Source organism: Malus domestica, chromosome 16, assembly GCF_042453785.1.
Source record: "Malus domestica chromosome 16, GDT2T_hap1".
In the NCBI taxonomy this organism is placed as follows: Eukaryota; Viridiplantae; Streptophyta; class Magnoliopsida; order Rosales; family Rosaceae; genus Malus; species Malus domestica.
Window position 1 is genome coordinate 27,525,720 of NC_091676.1, and position 5,923 is coordinate 27,531,642.

General features: G+C 38.9%; 1 pseudogene; it reads left to right on the forward strand.

Moving 5' to 3' along the window:
- Nucleotides 1-970: 970 nt before the first annotated feature.
- Nucleotides 971-4,810, forward strand: LOC103435664 (pumilio homolog 6, chloroplastic-like; annotated as a pseudogene).
- The last annotated feature ends 1,113 nt before the right edge of the window (nucleotides 4,811-5,923 follow it).

Consider the following 5,923-nt stretch of genomic DNA (forward strand, 5'->3'; position numbering starts at 1 on the left):
AAGTCCTCACTGATTTTGTGCATCAACAATCCTTAAGTCCTTACCTTTTTGCGTTGGTAATGGATGAGTTAACAGAACATATTCAAGATGATATTCCTTGGTGTATGCTTTTCGCAAACGATATAGTGTTGATAAATGAAACTCAGGAGGGGTAAATGCGAAGCTTAACCTTTGGAGAGAAGTGTTGGAATCTAAAGGTCTTCGCCTAAGCCGATCAAAGACAGAATATATGGAGTGCAAGTTCAGTGCAAATGGAGGCCAAAATGAGTTAAGAGTGAGGATTGGAGATCAGGAAATACCAAAGAGCGACCGTTTTCGCTACCTAGGATCTATCTTGCAAAAGAACGGAGAATTAGATGGAGATCTCAACCATAGAATACAAGCTAGATGGATAAAGTGGAAGAGTGCATCCGGCGTGTTGTGTGACCGTCGTAGGCCACTAAAGCTCAAGGGAAAATTTTATAGGACGGCAATAAGGCTGGCGATGCTATATGGCACAGAATGTTGGGCGGTGAAGCATCAACACGTACACAAAATGGGTTTGGACATGTGCAAAGAAGGCCTACTGACACTCTGGTTCGAAGATGTGACTACGGGATAGAGGTTCAGGGTCGAAGGGGTAGAGGAAGACCTAAGAAAACTTTGGAAGAGACCCTAAGAAAAGACTTAGAGTACTTGGATCTAACGGAGGACATGACACAAAACCGAGCGCAATGGCGTTCTAGGATTCATATAGCCGATCCCACTTAGTGGGAAAAGGCTTTGTTGTTGTTGTTGTTATTCAAGGACCGGTCTTTCTCCCTCCATAGTATGTTGGCGGATGTGTCAATCCTACTGCTTTTTCTCCATATATCGGTGGATATCATCCTCCGATTGCTGTCCCTGTGGTTGTTGATGGAACTGTGGGTCCAAGCTTTAATGCTCGAACATCTGGGGTTGCAACTGCAAGCATCCTTTCACCTAGTGCTGATATGCAACATTCTATGGTCAACTTAGATATTCGCTGCAATCTTCTTTTTCTGAACCTATGTACATGCAATACCATCAACGGCCTTTTGTGCAGTCGTATGGTGTTCCTAGCCAATTTGATCCATTGGCATCAAGAGGTGGTGTTGACTGAAAGAAAGTGTCCAGTCATGGTACTTATTTGGATGAACACAAATGCCAACATCAGAGAATTGGAAACATAGGGAATTTGAACCCACAAAGAGGAGGGTTAGTGATAGTGACTTCTAACTATTTTGGAAGTGCACCAAATGTTGGTATTTTAATGCAGTATCCAACCCCTCCCCTTACTAGTCCAGTTTCGACAGAACCCCCCCCCCAATAGGTTCAGGCAGAAATACTGGCTTGCATGCATGGCCAGGGCACAGAGGCTTAGAGAGTTATGACGACCCCAAGATTTATAATTTCCTTGAAGAGTTAAAATCTGGCAAGGGCCGCCGATTTGAGCTATCTGATATCAAAGGACATATTGTTGAATTTAGGTACTTTGTTTGTGCTCAAGTTGTTGATTTCATTATTAATTGTTTGGAACAAGTAAGTCATCATGAATTTTTCAATTTCAGTGCTGATCAACATGGGAGTAGATTTATTCAGCAGAAGTTGGAAAACTGTAGTGTTGAAGAGAAAGCTTCTGCATTCAAAGAAGTTCTCCCACATGCTTCTAAACTAATGAATGATGTTTTTGGTAACTATGTGATTCAGAAGGTATGTTTCTATGTTTTTTTTAAAGGGGTCTAATTGTATTGAATTGACTGATAGCTTATCTTGACTTGTCTGGAAATTATGCTAAATTTTAGCTCCATATATTTACGCTATACAATATAGATGTATTTGGAGGTGCTAAATATGTTTTTGATACCAAGTAGTATTACCAGTGATGTTTGAAAGTACAAAACTGAATGTAGAGATCTGTGGGTGTAATTGCTTATATTTCTGATTTTTTTAGATAATATTTATTATTTATCTTTTCCAACATCAAATATTTGTTTATCAATATTGCTATTTTTGCAACAACAGTATTATGGTTTTTGCCTTCGTTGTATTGTATTGTGTTTTATAAGAACCTTTTATTGTAGTTATTGGCGCATGAAAGAGTTGATGCACTTTATTCTTATATGTCTGACTTGTAATTCTATCTTCTTGCATCTTCTTTAATTTTTCTGAGACGGGGCTGGGGATTGTAGATGCTTTAATATTCTTTTTAGAATAGTGCACCCATTGACAAGCTACTAACGATATTTGCCATAATGAAATGGTCTGTTTCTTAAAAAATGAATGAATAAATAAAAGGTAATTGTAAATGGCCGAACAAAAAAGTGTTAACAGTAATTGGAAGCAATGTGTATTACATAATTGCCTTCCCAGCTTAGTGTTCTTGGTTCAATAATAATATGCCTATGTCATTTATTGTTTATGGTGGTTACAGGCACTTGAGGTTATTGAACTTGAACAGAAAGTGCAGCTTGTACATGAGCTGGATGGGCATATTATGAGATGTATTCGTGATCAAAATGGAAACCATGTCATACAAAAGTGCATTGAGAGCATTCCTACAGAAAAAAATTGGGTTTATAATCTCTGCTTTCCGTGGTCAAGTTCCAACACTTTCAATCCATCCTTATGGCTGTCGTGTTATACAGGTATCACTAAACTTGAGGGGTTGGAACACTTCTCTTCCCCTTTGCCACTCTTTCTTTGGTTACCAGACAAAAATGAACTTGTTTCTCTATTTTTCGGTTTTGCTGTAGAGAGTTCTGGAGCATTGTACAGATAAGCTGCAATGCCAGTTTATAGTTGACGAGATCTTGGAGTTTGTTGCTGGTCTTGCCCAGGACCAGTATGGCAACTATGTCACACAGGTTTGTATTGGACTCTCTACTATGATTACTATCCATTATGAATTTATGACACTTAGTCTCACGCTGAAGAACAAATGTGCCTTGCTGAACGTTTAATTTACGCATATTGGAACTCAGTCGACGTCTTAGTGGTCATACTTAATATAGTGGTATTACGTATAGGTATCACAGTCATACGTATGTCATGAGAAGATTTGCCCTCTTATAGGATGAGGATAGCCATAAGGTACTAGCAATTCAAAATCTCTTAGGCGTTTGGCTCAAGCAATAGACGGTGTAGTTAATTGATGGAGGAAATTTCTTTGACACAGGCATGAATTTGTGGAGAAACATGCATCCAATAGTGAGAATAACTCAGATGGCATAAATTTTTATTGGAAAGGCATGACCCCAGAAGTTGACTAGCTGTTTTGCAATAGAAGAGGGCTTGTAGTTCAGTGTGTCACTGTGTCTACACCAGAAGTTGTCCAAAAATTGCTTTCCACACACCTACTTACACTGTTAGGCACACATGTTTTTAGTTGAATGACACGAGAGAGGTGTTGAAAAACCGTCTCTCTCATTCCTATTTGGTTCTCCTAACCTCATGACTCTGTAGGTATACATGTACATGTTTAGCCTTTTTTTATGTCCTAATAGTTGAATGTTGATACGTATATTTCGTGTCCTATATGTGCAACACTTCTTTCCAACTATATTTCTGATGTGCTTTATGCTTTCTAGTTACAACTACATATTTCATTATCTCTATATACATGTGATTGATCTTTCATCATTTGTTTGGCTAATGAATTTTATTTTTATGCTTGACAGCATGTGTTAGAGAGGGGAAAACCTAATGAAGAAGGAAAATTATTAACAAGTTGTCAGGTCATTTTGTACCACTGAGCCAGCACAAATTTGCTTCAAATGTTGTTGAGAAATGTTTGGAATATGGTGGTGCTGCGGAATGAGAACCGTTAATTAAGGAGATTGTTGGGCATAATGAAGGAAATGATAATTTGTTGGTATGAGGAATTCTTCATTGACCCTTTAGTCATAGAGGAAAAATCCATTAGTTGTGTTATTTATGTGTATATGCACACACACATATGCCAATTTATAGTTTACAAAGCAGCACAAGTTCATTTGAAGCTTTGCTTAACCTTCATTTCTTTTTTGTCCTAGGTAATGATGAAGGACCAATATGCAAATTATGTGGTGCAGAAGACTCTTGAAAATTGTACTGATAGTCAACGGGTGTTATTAATTAATCGTACAAGGGGCCATACAAACACATTGAAGAAGAACACTTACAGGAAGCACATCGTAGCTCGGTTTGAGCAGCTATTTGGTGAAGGTGTGTATTCTTAAACTCTATATCATTGTTGGTGTACCGTATAATGATTACTGCTGCATGGATTTGAATATGGAATACGCATGTTGAACACTTTATTAACTTCGAGAGGAGGAAATGACCAAAATGTAGCTGAAGTAGCTTCAACTACATTTGAAATCTCTTTTCTGTTATTTAATTTTTTTTTTCTGTAAATTAGAGAAAACATCCAAACAATTATCAGTTTTATAAAAAGAAAAACACTTCAAAATCTCAATCGGAGAAAAAACCCTTCGACCATCCACTTGTCACGTTCTAATTGATTCTGAAATGGAAAATTCATTTGGTGCCCTTCTTCCATAGCAAAGTGAAAAGGTGGTTTTTCTAAAGTATTAGCTTTTTGAAGCATTCTTCTGTAAAGTGTAATATTATTAGGGGCTTGTATGTCCTCTATAGTTGATCATATGGCAAGAAATGGATAGTTGAAAGAGGAAATGACAGGGAAACATATTTGGCGTGCCTCACTTTGCAAACACAATCTCACAAGTATTTTCGATTATTTGAACTGTACGCTTGTTTTTCTTTGGCTTGCAGAAAATTTATCATGATCATGATGGCAACAAAGGGAAAATGCCCAGACTATTCCGGACCCTTTCCTCATGTCGCTACCAGCTACGGATCAGATATGACCGGTTGAAGAAAGAAGAAAAGATCGATGAACGATTAAGCGAGACTTTGCCTTAGAGACCAATGAAATGCGACCTAGAAGCTTTATTACACAAAAGTTCTTTGAAGACCTCTTGCTTCTGCTTCCCTGCTTACTTTTGCTATCACCTCAACAGCTTTCAACCTGCTCACTTAGAATGAAGATCAATAATGGGCGGAAGGGCTTTACACAAGACCGCATAGCGGGAGAGAGGGAGCCTTTGCTTACCTGCTTCTTAACCGTGCCCTCCTATCGTACCTATATCCCCTTTCCTTCAGTTACATCCAGTCTCAGTTCTGCTTCCAACTACCGATGGGAGAAGGCTTGGACGTTAAATAAGAGGTATGGCATACGGGAATGGTATATGAAATGAAAGGCTGGAAACAGAGCTGGAGATGAGCGCTAGCCAATGGTTAATACTTCAGAAAGCACCTTAGCAATTACCAGTAATGCCCGACCTCAGTCTTGTTTTTTGCTAGCTTGAGTCTAGAACTTTACTATCTCATTAAATGACGAATATATATATTTTATGGAAGATAGTCGGCCCACTTCTAGACGTTCCAGCGATTATGCCTGTTCTAGCCCTAAACCAAATACAAGAAACAATCCATCTGACGAGAGGCCTCAAAAACAAAAACACAAAACAAAAAGGACATTCGACCCAATACCTTAACCATGTAATTTCTCCGACGCTCGATTCGCAAATTGGTCCGACTCGTAATTCCTAAAGCCATGAGAGTGGGTCAGAATGACGTCCTCATAGACTATATTGAGGAGTAAGGAAAGGGCTTCCATGACAATGAGGTCCTTCTTGCATGGTGTTATAGGGCCTGGCTTGTTAGGCTTTGGAATCCACGACCTGTGCATCTCCGAGAACTGAAAGCACCCAGTTGAAATTAAGGAGAATAACATGAGATTAGTTTACTGTGGCACCTTGTTCGTTGGAGTTGTAGCTTGGCCGTGTAGGCTTGGTAAGCACCTGTTGACCCTAAAAACTACCAAGCCTACGTGGCGCGCAGGCCGAGTAATCTATAAGCT